Genomic DNA, 14,620 nt, shown 5'->3' on the forward strand with positions numbered 1-14,620 from the left:
ACCATCTTTTCAGTGGTTGACTATTGGAGTTTATAATCAGAAGATTGTGAGACCTTTGGAGGATAAAATAGAAAATAAAGTTAGGTTTAGGACAAGGAATTCTTGGACATTGCAAAAATAGCAAAAAAAAAAAAAAAAAGTGTGTGTGGCAACACACACTTTTTCCTGTAAGTTCCTTTTTCCCAAACCCTTGCCGTCATACTAAAAAAAGTTTTTTTGTGCGTTGCTTTTTCTCAGAATCCTGCTGCTGATTGTTAGTAAGAATTTCATGTGCCAAAGTTTTGTTTTTCATGTGATTTCTACACATGAAATCACATGGGTCTTATTGAAAATATGTTTTTTTTTAAAGTACAGTGGTAAACGTTGCTGATAATAAACCAAAAGAAAAATTTAATATGAACTTCTATACAATTTAGTTATAGTGACTAGGGGAAATTCAAAAATGCATTATCCAAGGTGAATGAAGTTAGATGATTGTAGGGGAAATATCAATTCTAATTAAAGATAAAGTATATGAGTGCTCTTTTCTAGTTTCAAAAATTACACTTTTCATTTCCTACCTGGTCTTTTCCCCAAGGATGTGTGTTTTTAAGATTTTTCTGTCAGGCTAGTATAAGGCGATGCTCCGGACTGAGCTCACTTAATGGAATGGCATCACCGTTTCTTTGGGAATAATCAAGCAGGGAGGTAAAAATTTAAGTCTATTGAGGGAGTCATTGGAATTCTTGAGCAATAGGATACCTTAGAGCATGTGAGAAAGAAACTGAATGCGTTTGAGGGGATGGCCAGTGTTCTGCATCTCTCAACCTGGTAGTATCTGAAATATGACTGATTTTTTCGTACTATTAAAACAGTGTGGTGACGCATTCATCCTGTCATGCCTTTTAAGAGAGGATTTCAGAAATGCTCAGTAACATCTTGTTCAGCTGCTCACTCTGACTCCCTGACTTACTGGTAGGATCTCACCGTAATTGTTTACTCTGTAAATCTTACAGTGGCCTTTGACCGAAAGTAATAAAATGTCACGTGACTTGGTGTAGCTGTCTGGATTCTCAGGTGTAAGCAACAGAAACCTCTGGCTCATTTCATCAGGAAAGGAGTTTCTGAAGGCAATTAGGTAGCTCACAGTTTCCCTGGGAAAGCTGAGAACCTAGCTCAGAACCTCATCAACCAGGAACAACGCCACTGAACTGGTCCAGGGAACATCACTACTGCCTCCTGGGCTGTGACTTTAGAGCCGACATCTTGCACCAGCAACATCACTGACACCACACCCCAGACGCTGCCACTACTGCCTCTGGAAGCTACTCACACTGCCCCAACCCCAGATCCAGGTTTCTGTACAGTACTTGTTTCTTGAGATTTCTTGGGATTCAAAATCTGGGGTGAATGTGTTTGGCGGAGCCAGCAGACCTGATTATGTGCCTGCTCTGTATTGCACGGGGGAGTGGGGTCAGGGGGAGGGCTAAGAAAACTGTCATCTGGAATTTTCTGCTCTTGTAATATTAGGGTTAATGATTTTACAAACATAGGAAGGGGAGTTTAGATGCTGGACAACCTAACAGAGTCAGGTAACTCTACCACACCCAGCATATTGGTGGTAGAGGCAGAAGGATTAAAAATAAGGACAGGGGCTTCCCTGGTGGCGCAGTGGTTGAGAGTCCGCCTGCCAATCCAGGGAACACGGGTTCATGCCCCAGTCCGGGAAGATCCCACGTGCCGCGGAGCGGCTGGGCCCGTGAGCCATGGCCGCTGAGCCTGCGCGTCCGGAGCCTGTGCTCCTCAACGGGAGAGGCCACAACAGTGAGAGGCCCGCGTACCGCAACGAGAAAAAAATAAGGACAACAGTGACCCTCCCACAGAACTTCAAAAATAAAAACTCTGCTACCAGTCTGAGGAAACGAAGTCATCACAAAACCAATAATTTCTTAGCAGACAGTCCCCGACTTACGATGGTTCGACTTAGGATTTTTGTGACTTTACAGTGGTGTAAAAGAGATACGCATTCAGTAGAAAATGTACTTTGAATTTTGCATTTTGATCCTTTGTGGTACAATCCTCTCTCATGATGCTGGGCAGAGGCCGTGGCAGCTCCCAGACAGCCATCTACAATCACAAAGGTAAACAACCGAAAGACACACAATCATTCTGTTTTTCACTTTCAGTACAGCACGCAATGCATTACGTAAGATATTCAACACTTTACTATAAAATAGGCTTTGTGTTAGATGATTTTGCCCAGCTGTAGGCTCATGGAAGTGTTCCAAGCACAGTTAAGGTGGGTAAGCTATGATGTTTGGCAGGTTAGGTGTATTAAATGCATTTTCAGTTTACAATATTTTCAACTTACAGTGGGTTTATCAAGATGTAACCCCATCATAAGTTGAGGAAGTTGTGTATTCTCCTAACAGCAACCTCCACAGACATAGGAGCAAGCACTCTGTTTAGTGAACAACTGTTATGTGCTGGGTGGTGGTGTTTTGGTTGTTTGGGGTTTTTTTGTTTTTAAATTTTATCACTAATCAACTCAACAACCTTGGAAAGTACACATTATTGCCACCACTTTTACAGGTAAAGAAGCTGATGCTCAGAGTAACTTAGCAAAGTTACTCAGCTGGTATATGGCAATGCTGAGATTCAAACCCATTTGTGACTGTTTCCAAACCTCTGTTCTTTCTGTTGTACCAGGTTACCTCCTCACAGAAATTCTGTGGAAGAGCACAGATGCCCTCCCTGATTTAAACCAAACAATTGTATGTTTGCTTCTGCATTGTTTCCCTTCATAATCCATTACTTACCATTAATGTGAGTTGGGAGATGCTCCTAGGCTCAGGCAGGTGACTGGGGCTAGAGCTACAGATTCAGGAACCACAAGAATGTAAGTGTCCCTTGATGCTCTGGGCATCAACGTGGTTGTCTGGGAAGAGTTTGCGGAGTGAGAGGACAAATGGTGAGACCTTACAGAACACTAGTTTGGGGAGTGAATCAGAAGGAGAGGAACCAGCAAAAGAGACAGATTGATTTTCTCTTAGTAGGAGGAGATCGTGTTAGGGGAGCCAAAGATCACAATGTAAGAAGGAAGGTGTGGTTGGGAGCCAGGTGCTTCAGGAATCAAAATTGGGTGGAAAATAGGCTACTGGGGTAGACCAGTCAAGCAGGAAGTTAGGGTGGCCTTTTGTAATTTGAAGTAATGTTCTCTGAATCTTACCCTTCTCTGTAAATCTGATAGAAACACCACCCTGTAGTTTAGGTTCACACACTCAGCGGGCCCGTGCAATTTTGTGTTTAAAATTTTAATTCCTTTTTTTAATGATGCTTTAGTTTTGGTGGTCTTTGGGCCACACCCATAGAGTGACCAACCATTGGACTAGTGTTTCCTACGTCCCATTCTGGAGTCGTATTTGTTTATCTAGAGGCCATCATCCCTGAAGAATGACTTAGATTGATTCCCCCTCAGTCTGTTATTTTATGTCTGCCCATGTGGAAGCGAATCTGCCTCCTTCCTTCCAACCCACGGGGCCTGGTGAAGTCTTCCAACCACTTAACCTATTTGTTTGTCTTTTTGCAAATCAAAAGAGCCTAATGTCATCCTAAAGCATCCCTGTGATTAAGCTTCGGAAAGAATGAATGATTAAAAATTAACTATTTTCAGTTTATCTGATTCCTCTCTCTTTAGAGAACCTCGTTAGAATATACAGGCATAGGAGTGGAAGTATTCCTGAGTGAGTTATAGAAAATGATGGGGAAAATTGAGAGGTGTTGGGATGGATTTTAATGTCTGTGAGGTTATATGTCCAGAGCAGAGTCTGTCTTGGGTGGGCCCTGAGCGGGAGGGTGTTTTTCTCATTTAGGTGCAGCCTTGTCTTGTCCATTCTTGATCACAGTGTGATTTCTCCTTTGTTCTGGGGTGGTGAGATTTCCTTCCTTTGCGTCCTGTGGTCCCTGCTGTAGCCCTAGTGTCTGCTGGTCCACTCCCCCCAGCCCACATCAGTGCCAGTCATCTCTGCCTGTGCTTGTTGGCATTGGGATTTATAAAAAAGGGTGAAAACAGGGGAGATGAAAATGAAAGTTCTCCCTGCATCTGCTTTTTAGTTGTTCGTTTCTGTCCCTCACCTTCTCTCCCTCCAATGAGGAAAGGAATGCAGATGGGAGAACAAAGAGGAAATGATACCTTACATTTCTAAATACTCTTCCTTTTCCGCTCATCAGACCTCTCCCCTCTCCCCACTCACCGTCACGCCATTCTCCTTTCTGACCCTTCAGTGTTTGTCTTCCCTGTTAGACTGTAAGCTCTGGAAGGATAAAAACCATGTGGGTTTTGGTCTCTGCTGTGCCTCCCAGGGCCTAGTATAGTGCCTGACATAGAGAGAAGATGCTACAAATACGCACATTTAGTGGATGAGTGAGGAAACGACAGCGAGTTTGGGGTGGAAGGGGGAGTAAGCCATGATTTCTATTGTTGCTGACAACCTTGCCCTGGTCCCATTTCTTGGTCGTCCCCCATCTCTGATCTTCAAGGAGCCCACCTCCTGGCAGCAGCAAGGTGGTTCCCACAGAGGGGTGCTGGACACATTTTCCCATGGCACGTTTTTCTGCATGGTCCTTAGTCTGTTGGAACTATATACTTAAGGGAGTTTTAGTGGGCTGGCCAGAGAAGGGAGCCATTATGTACCACATTGTTTCTATGGGAAAATGCATTCTGAGTTCAAATGAATCTACTTACTTAGAAACTTTTGGATTGCATCCTTTCCATTAGTTGAGGACTGCCATTGCATGATCTCCCATTCAGGCTTTTATTCATTACTGTTATGTAAATGAACAGTAAGCCATTTCTTTGTAGAAGGAGCAGAGCCAGAAGTCTTTCCTTCTGAGATGATAAACTGTTACATTAAAATGAATTTCCTGGGCTTCCCTGGTGGCGCAGTGGTTGAGAGTCCGCCTGCCGATGCAGGGGACGCGGGTTCGTGTCCCGGTCCGGGAGGATCCCACATGCCGCGGAGCGGCTGGGCCCGAGAGCCATGGCCGCTGAGCCTGTGCGTCCGTCCGGAGCCTGTGCCCCGCGGCGGGAGAGGCCACAACAGTGAGAGGCCCGCGTACCGCAAAAAACCAAAAAATGAGTTTCCTTCATCTGACAAACATGGTGGTTCATTTCAAATGTATTCATAGAGTGCCTGTTACATGCTGGGCTTTGTGGGAAGGATTCACACGTGAATAAAATAGGGACTCTGTCCTGGCAAGGGCACAGGCAGGTTTCCATTTAAAAAGGAATTGCACTCCTATAGCACACAAGGTCGCTTCCAGGCCAGTAATTCTGTGGTTTTGAATTGCTCTATTCATTTGCCCATTTTCCTTATCACATGTGGTTCTGTTATGAAATGTATTTTTAGATAATGATGGAGAAAGCATATTGACGTTCATGAGTAACAATTAATATCAATAACCCCACCTTTACAGCTTTTCAGTCATTCTGAATTTGTCTGTATTATTGAGAATGAGAAATCCAGGAGCAAACCATTTATTTTTATTCCAACTTTTTATCATGAAAAGAATGAAGCCGGACCCATCATGAACTTGACATAAAAATAGTGCCGTGGTACTTTAATTTGAAAGCATATTCCTCAGGGATAACATGTATGGGTGTTGGCGTTAACAGATAGTTTTAAAATGCTCTCCTGTAATTTTCAAACTTTTTACAGCAAGTGTGTGTTTCTCCTCCATTGTCACCGTCACACACATACACACATAACACATGCGTACAACACAGCATCTCTTCATGTAAGTAAAAATATTTCAGTGAGATGTCCTTCTTTCCCCAAATTGTTTACCCATGCATCTTAATAAATACTTGATGAACAGAATCTAGTTTCTGGGAACTGGAATGTGGGAAATGTGGATGTGTATATAAAAAATTCTACAGGTATTTATAAAATATACTTGGAACTCCCTGTAAAAAAATAATGGGTTTTTTTGGGGGGAAATAGTTGTGTTTGTGTGGAAATAGTCTTATTAGTCTGCCTTGAAACTTGGAAAAGTTACCTGGTAGTTTATTTCAAATCTGATTTGAGCCACAAACTTCTTTGTTGCTGGATCTCTTTTATTTTTAATTACAGTCTATAATTCAAGTAGTATATTAACTGTTTCTGGTAAGTGAATTAATGACTGGTTCCTCCCAGGATCTGGAGAGAAACGGGTACTATATCTAGCTTCTGGAATTCCGTTTAGTGATCAGGGTAACAGGATAATTCCTGAATTAGTGCTTAAACTTGAATCTGCAAATACGTTTTGGAGTGTTATTTTTCCTCTCTACAATAACTACTAATAAACTACATGTTTTCTTGCCTTGTTGGTTTCTTATTTAGCAGTTTCTTTTAATGTAAAAAATCAATCCTTAGCTAGAATCTGGTCCCTGTAGTTATGAGAAGTTGAAAACCCACATTTGAGGAGTAGTTCGGTTTTAATGATAGAACAGTTCATAAATTATTCAGTAGCTTGCTTCTGTGAGCAAAATACTTTCAGTATTCTTTGCTGTTCTGTTGAATACAGAATGATACTTCATGCAGGTATATATCACGGTGTTCGTACTGTCAAAAAGATCATTATTTAAAGTTGGCAAGAACCTTGAATTATTAAAACAAACTGTATGCATATTAACTTGGTTTAATCAATACTTGGAAGATTGTTTTTAACTAAAGTTTCCTTATAGGAGAAAATCAAATTATTGCAGTGTAATGAACCACGTTTGAAATGAGGGAAATGCTTTTCTTGATAACTGGCACATAATAGGTACCCAATAAGTAATCCTGTCACTTGTGCTAAAGAACGTAAACATTTAGACTCAGAAGTTCAGACCGTCTCACAATGCAGAGGTCTGCACATTGTGAGACATTTTCCTTCTGTTTATGCTTTAAGTATGTGCACATGGTATAAAATTGGTAAACTTTTTATCGTTTTATGTGCATCTGTATTATCTTTTTCACTTTCATTTCCTTTTACTCATAAAATGAACATTTAGCTAGATTTTTGCTTGTGATGAGTCGTTTTGCTCCTACTTGAGTATTTTCTAAGTTCATTGTGTACAAAGCAAAGCACAAAATCAGAAATTTATGATAAATTTGACCCAGAAGAGGAAACTGTTAGCTTTCTAAAGTCTTTGAGTCTTTCTCAGAGGAAGACAGAATAAATTAAATACTAATATCAGGCCACTTTCTGTAATTAAGAACAAATAAATGAACCATCAACATGCACAAAAACGTGGCATCTGAAAATGTATGATTGGTCTTTTTTATATGGTCTTGGAGAACATATACAATGGAATGCAGCCCCCTGAGCTTCAATAAAAATGCCATTCGAAAATTAAACCTGATGCTATATAAAGGACACTAATCTTTTATACTAACTACTTTGTGTTCCAGTGTTAAAAAGCCTCATGTAACTTATTTATCATTTATTTTTTAATACTTGAAATGTACTTTGCAGGGTTTGGAGGGTTAGGAAGACAGCAGGTTCATTTCTTCTAGGAAAGTTCTAAGATGGTGAACCTTAAACTTAAAAATTTCAACCTGCTGTTATGTTTTATGTCCTGTACATATGTGGTATTCTCTATACATAGTTAATATATATGTCAAAGTGAAAAATATGTATAGGGCACTAGCCTAGGTATTCAAATTCTATATAAATGTAAATATTAAATGGATTAATTTTATTTTCTATAACAGCTCTATTGAGATATTAAATCACATACTATAAAGTTCGCCCGTTTATGTAAGTGTGTACAGCTCACGGGGTTTTAGTAGACTCACGGGACTATGCATCCGTCACCACTATCTGATTCCAGAACATTTTCATCACCCTAAAAAAGGAAACCCCATAACATTATCAGTCACTCCCATCTCCCTGCAATGCCCCCCCCACCAGCCTTAGGCAACCGCTAATCTACTTTCTGTCTATATAGATTTGCCTATTCTGGCTCTTTCATATAATGGAATTATATGTGGCCTCTTGTGTCTGGCTTCTTTGACTTGACCTAGTGTTTTTTTTTTTTTTTTTTTTTTGGCTGTGTTGGGTCTTCGTTGTGGTGTGCAGGCTTCTCATTGTGGTGGCTTCTCTTGTTGCGGAGCACGGGCTCTAGGCGCGTGGGCTTCAGTAGTTGTGGCACGTGGGCTCAGTAGTTGTGGCTCGCGGGCTCTAGAGTGCAGGCTCAGTAGTTGTGGCGCACGAGCTTAGTTGCTCCACGGCATGCGGGATCATCCCGGCCCAGGGCTCGAACCTGTGTCCCCTGCATTGGCAGGTGGATTCTTAACCACTGCGCCACCAGGGAAAAGCCCCTGGCCTAATGTTTTTAAAGTTCATCCATGTTGTGGCATATATCAGAATGCCATGCCTTGTGATTGCCGAATAATCTTCCATTCTATGAATATATCACAATTTGTTTATCCAAAGTGGATTACATTTATTTTTTCATTTTTTGCGATCCTCAAGACCCTCTGTAATTTTTCCAGGCTGCTTTCTCTTCCCTCTCCCTCTGTTCACATTCCATACCTTTCATGGCTGGGTTTTCACTGTACGGTTTCCTTGTTTGAAGACGGTCTCAAATGCTACTTCCTTTTTGAATTTTTTTCTTTGGTCCCTTGAGTGATAAGTAATCTCTCTTCCTTCAAATTGTCACAGTCCTTTGTTGTGCCACAGTTTCAACTTGTGCTTTTGGTTCTTTATATAGTTGGACCTCATTTCAGATTTTAATGCATGAGACAGGGACATTTCTGTTGCTACCAGAAATAGCCTTGCAAAGAGGCAAAAATCAGTAAGTAGTTTTTAAATTAGTGAATGAAATCATTGGAGATCACCTGGGTGTCATAAGACTAAAGCCATAATTGATAGTTACTGTGTCTAGTCAGGATGCCAGAAAACTGAACCAGGAATTAAGGGAGATAACTACATTTTTGGAAAAACTTATCTTCCCATTATTCAGTGTCTGGCACATAACTGGAACTCAGTACATGTTTGTTGAACTGGATCCAGGATCTGGTAGCACGACTAGGGAAATCTTCAATGTCTCTAGAAAGGAAATTCTGTATTTATAAATATACTTAGTCACCCCTAGTTGAAATGGGAGAGAGTGAGAATGTATGTTGGTCCAACGAGGAAAATGTTTGGTGAGTATCTCTTTGCAGGAGAGCCCCAGAGCAGTTGCTTTTCACTTTTATATTAGATATGTCATGTTTGGATATGTCATTAAATGTTTGCTTTTTTCTTTTCCCTTCCAGAGGCATAAGTTCTAGTAGCCAGTTACCACTGAAGCCTCAATAAAACACGCTGTCGTGAGTTCCCCTCTAAGTACAAGGGCTTGAGGGTACATCTTTCAGCTTTTTTGAAGCTGTGTTTGGACCATCCTTAAGTCAGGGGTGAAGCTGCAAATTCCGATGAGGATCTAAGTTCTGATGATGGGGCCATCCACAAGGGCTCCCCTCAGGTGTAACAGGGGAGGGACTTTGCTTCTAGGCTAGTGTTTTCAGCCCCATCCACAGGGCTTTCATCCAAGGGAGAAAGATGTTATTGGTGGGTCCTGTTTTTGAAGGAAAAAAAGAGTAAACAGGGGTTCCTGCCGGTGTAGTGAAGAGTTTCTTACATACTGGTACTAATTACTTTACGTAGTCAAAGTTCAGAGAAAGGGGGCCCCAGGCAGGATAGGACAGCAGCCCAGTGTTGAAAGAAGTAAGCACCTAAACTCTTAGGATTCGCTTAGTTTCTGATTTTTCCCTAACGGTGGTCCGCCCCAAATAGGACTGCGCTGTTTTTGGAGTAGGTGATGCTACCCCATCATCCTGTGATTGTCTAAAACTTAGATATTTAAACAGTTTGAAAACTTGTTGCGAATATAATTATAAATTGAAATAGTAGAAGTTTTATGGCTTTCATTTTTATCTTCTCCGTTTCTACCCACCTAAGCTGTTACAGAAGCCGAATTTCTATAAGTATATACAATTAAAAATAATTATGATAGGACTTCCCTGGTGGCGCAGTGGTTGGGAGTCCGCCTGCCGATGCAGGGGACGCGGGTTCGTGCCCCGGTCCGGGAGGATCCCACGTGCCGCGGAGCGGCTGGGCCCGTGGGCCGTGGCCGCTGGGCCTGCGCGTCTGGAGCCTGTGCTCCACAATGGGAGAGGCCACGGCAGTGGGAGGCCCGCGTACCACAAAAAAAATAATAAAGAAATAAAAAATTATGATATACAAGTAGTTGTTCTTGGCAGTACATTCCTATGGAGTTTTTTCTGCATATTTTGGGCAGTTCTCAAGGTTTTGTTCTTCTTCATTTAATAACTTAAAAAGTTGTCTTTATTTTCCTTCGTCTAAATTCATCTGGTTTTATGTGTACTTTTCCCACTTGATGTTTTGTTTGCTTAATGCTTGCTGTGACACTAGGCCATGTAAAGAAAAACGATTCTTACCAGACATTTTCATTCATTTTATACCACTCTGTTGGCAGTGAGAAAAGAATATTTCCCCACTGGATACATTCTTTATAAGATCAAAATCAATGCAGAGTGAAATTATCTTTTTGCTCACGTTCCTGCAAAAAGGCAGCCTCCATAACAAGGGATGAAAAGGAGAAGTTTAGTGGTGTTTGCTCTTTCACAAAGTTGTTTTTGGAGAAAGAACATTAATATATACATGATTTCCTATTAACCGTTTGTGGTGTCCAGGTTTGATGCTGTTGTGTGACAACCTAACATTGCTTCCTTTTTCTGAAGAATTGATCGAATGTGAAGCCCAAATGCTTGCTAAAGTAGGAAACTGCTGTTCCGGAATGCACAGGAAATCGAGCTGTTTAAGCATTTCTGCTGAGACACAAGGCAGGCTGTAAACTGTCAGGCTGCATTGCCTTCCCACTGTCGTGACTGGTTTTGAAAGCTGGCTTCAAATAAGTGAAAGGCCTGGTGTTATCATAGCAGCACTAAAACTAATGAATAAGAATTATGGAGTTGGCTGAATAGAAAGGAGGCACGTCTAACAATTAGAGCTGTGCACCAGAGCTCTCCAGAACCTGCTGTGCTCCCTCCCTGTCCCTGGGAGCATTCAAACAGACACCGGGTGAGTCCCCGCTTAGCTGGTGCGTGGATCGGGGCCTGGTGGGAAGCAGGTGGCAACACTCCAGTTGGATAATTTGAGGAACATTGAATAAAAAAAATGCTTACCCAAATCTAGGGTATAGTGAGACTCCAAGGACAAGTAAGAGGGGAGGGCGAGGGCCAGTACCTACACCTGAAGAGGAAAGAGGGAGGAATAGTCCCAGACCCCAGGAGGGATGGCTGTGTAGAGATGATGCCTTTCAGGGATGCATAGGGCTGCAGCCAGGGAATCAATCTCCTGCCCTCAGGCTCCTCTCTCTCTCATCCCCATTGACCAAACCCATCCCAGAGCCAGAGAACCAGACATGATGCAGTCCTTAAGTTAGCCTCCCTCAGCTCAGCAGGACAGGACCAGTTGGAGACTGGATCTGGAGGGGTAGCTGGAAACTGTCCAGCACAGATGTTGTAGAAGAAGTTCCTATGTTGAAGGAGACATTCCTGTTACCCCATGAATACTGTGGAACTTGTTTCTATGAAGAATCATTGACTCTCAGAAATACTTGAGGTTACCCAGTTCAGGCATCCAGAAAGTGCAGACTTCCTATTCATCCAACATCTAGTTTCATATTTTCAGTTGTAGAGAACAAAATTTTACTTGAAAGAGCAGCTTGTTCTGTTGTGGAACAGCTCTGATTATTAGGGAGGTTTTTCTTGCATTGAAAGTGCCTTCCTGTAACTCAAGAGTGGTTTCTTGTTCCCTCTTGGAGCTACACAGAACAAGGCTACTGTCTCTCTCTTTTTTTTTTTAAATAAATTTATTATTTATTTTTGGCTGTGTTGGGTCTTCATTGCTGCGCACAGGCTTCCTCTAGTTGCGGCGAGCGGGGGCTGCTCTTCGCTGCGGTGTACGGGCTTCTCATTGTGGTGGCTTCTCTTGTTGTGGAGCACGAGCTCTAGGCACACGGGCTTCAGTAGTTGTGGCATGTGGGCTCAGTAGTTGTGGCTCGTGGACTCTAGAGCACAGGCTCAGTAGTTGTGGCGTACAGGCTTAGTTGCTCTGTGGCATGTGGGATCTTCCTGGACCAGGGCTCGAACCCGTGTCCCTTGCATTGGCAGGCGGATTCTTAACCACTGCGCCACCAGAGAAGTCCCAAGGCTACTGTCTTGCCCTGTATCTTTTGTCCCCATTATAGCCTTTTTGTTGGTTGTTGTTTTAACTGTCATTCATTTATTCAACATGTGCTAATTGAATGTCTGCTAGGGGCCAGGACTTGTTCTAGGTGTGGGATATTCAGCTGTGAACAGGGCAAAACTCCTCCTGCATTCATGAAACTCATATTCTCGTGGATAGAGGTGGATGTTGAACACAGAAGTGTATAACGTGATGACCGACCAGTGTTGATAACTTCTGAGGCTATCAACTGTTTATCTTGTTCACAAGAGAAACTTAAATTTGTTGTGAGTCAGCTGTGTAATGCAGTTGCCAAAAAACCTCATTCCGTCTTAGGCTATGTAAACAGAATGCCCAACACTAGAGAGGTTATGTTTCCTCCGCCTTCTGACTGTCCAGCTGGACCTGAAGTGTTGCATCTACATTCTAGAAGGACATTGGAAAACTAGAACTTGATCAGCGGATGTCCCCAGTGTAGCCTTTTTTTTAAAAAAAAAGTTTGTTCAAGTATAGCTGATTTACAGTGTTGTGTTAATTTCTGCTGTATAGCAAAGTGACTCCGTTATACGTATACATATCCTTTTTCATGTTTACCTCCATTCTCTAGATGTGGTTTCAACTTGGGTAATGCTTAGTAGACTGTCTCTTCCCTTGATCCAGTAATTTAATTTTAGTAATGCAGCCATGGATTGAATTTCCTTTTCTTTTGAAACAACTGTCTTACTTCTGACTCTCAATGTTAAAGTACTGTTAAGCCAGGTCTCCAGCATTTCTTTTTGTACAATTTATGTTTATACTTAAATGTGGGGCTCAATATCTATCTCTATTAAAATGTCATCTCACGCAGCCTTCTGCATTCAGATTCTTCTGAATATTATCTTTCATCTGACTTCATGCCATCTACAAAATTAATAAGCGTATTCTCAAACATCATCTATGTGATTAATATAATTACTCAATTAAAATAGAATAATGATACTAGGGCATTCCTTCAGGTTATGACAGCTTAATAATTAGTATTCTTTGTGGATGGTATTTCAAATAACTGTGACTACCCTTAACTATGTCATCCAGCCCACATTTCTTCATTTTATCCAGACCTTTTTGGAAAATGAAGAGACATTCTCTTTGTGGCATTTCTCTCTGATACCAGGGTTACCAGAAAACATGTTAGGATAATTTGACATGACACTGGAAATACAGTAAGCCATTGCTGCTCTGTCCTACCCCTGAGTCTTTAAAATCTATCTACTGAATTGTGTTTGAATTGATACCAGACTTGCCTGTGGTTTACCGTTTTTGTATGTGCCCTTTTCTTCTCTTCTGGAACCTCTGCCTTCATGTGTGGAGAGCTTGCCAGTAGTGACTCCCTTGGTACCTAAGGATGAGATGAGGCTAAAATTGAAAAGTGACCTCTGTTCCCTTTTTTCAGGATGGGCCACCGTTGCCCGTTTTAAGTCTCTTCCTTGATCAAATATAGAACATTGAGGTGAAATAGAAGTTGAATAATTGGGCCTTCTGACTTTGGTGAAGGTTGTACCATCTTTCCCAGGATTTTTTTTCTTTTTTTTTTTTGCGGTACGCGGGCCTCTCACTGTTGTGGCCTCTCCTGTTGTGGAGCACAGGCTCCGGACGCACAGGCTCAGCGGCCTTGGCTCACGGGCCCAGCCGCTCCGCGGCATGTGGGATCTTCCCGGACCGGGGCACGAGCCCGTGTCCCCTGCATCGGCAGGCGGACTCTCAACCACTGCGCCACCAGGGAAGCCCAGGATTTTTTTTTTTTTAATATTTTATTTATTTATTTGGTTGCACCGGGTCTTGGTTGTGGCAGGTGTGCTCCTTAGTTGCGGCCGGCAGGCTCCTTAGTTGCGGCTTACTGGCTCCTTAGTTGTGGCATGCGAACTCTTAGCTGCGGCGTGCGTGTGGGATCTAGTTCCCTGACCAGGGATCGAACCCAAGCTCCCTTCATTGGGAACACGCAGTCTTAACCACTGCGCCACCAGGGAAGTCCCTTTTCCAGGATTTTTTATCTTGCTTCTGATAAAGCTTAAAAGGAAGTGGGAGGGGATGCGGTGTCAAGGTTGCTGCTGCCGCTGGCAGCCCCTGAGGTCTCCTGGGCTTGCTTTTGCCTTCCTCACATGCTTGCAGGGGGTCAGGGCTCGCATGCAGTCTTCGTTCATGTGCCCAAAGCACTAGGACATGTTTTTGGCTTGGTTTTTGATTTGCAAGCTCCATGTAAGATTATAATGTTTTCTTAAGAGGCTACCTTGTTTATGGGTAAGAAAAAAGACAACATTAACCTTACTGATCCTGGGAATATTTTTGTTTTCCAAAGCAGTGGGTATCCTGTTTTCTGTTCCACTCAAATACCCAGGAACCCATC

The 14,620-nt window shown here is 42.3% G+C and overlaps 1 protein-coding gene across 4 annotated transcripts in view; it reads left to right on the plus strand.

Moving 5' to 3' along the window:
* Nucleotides 1-14,620, plus strand: part of GAB1 (GRB2 associated binding protein 1) — a 127,346-nt gene that overhangs the window by 25,932 nt on the left and 86,794 nt on the right. The gene's annotated exons all lie outside the window — the stretch shown is intronic.

The sequence above is a fragment of the Grampus griseus genome, assembly GCF_964374135.1.
Source record: "Grampus griseus genome assembly, chromosome: 4".
NCBI lineage: Eukaryota > Metazoa > Chordata > Mammalia > Artiodactyla > Delphinidae > Grampus > Grampus griseus.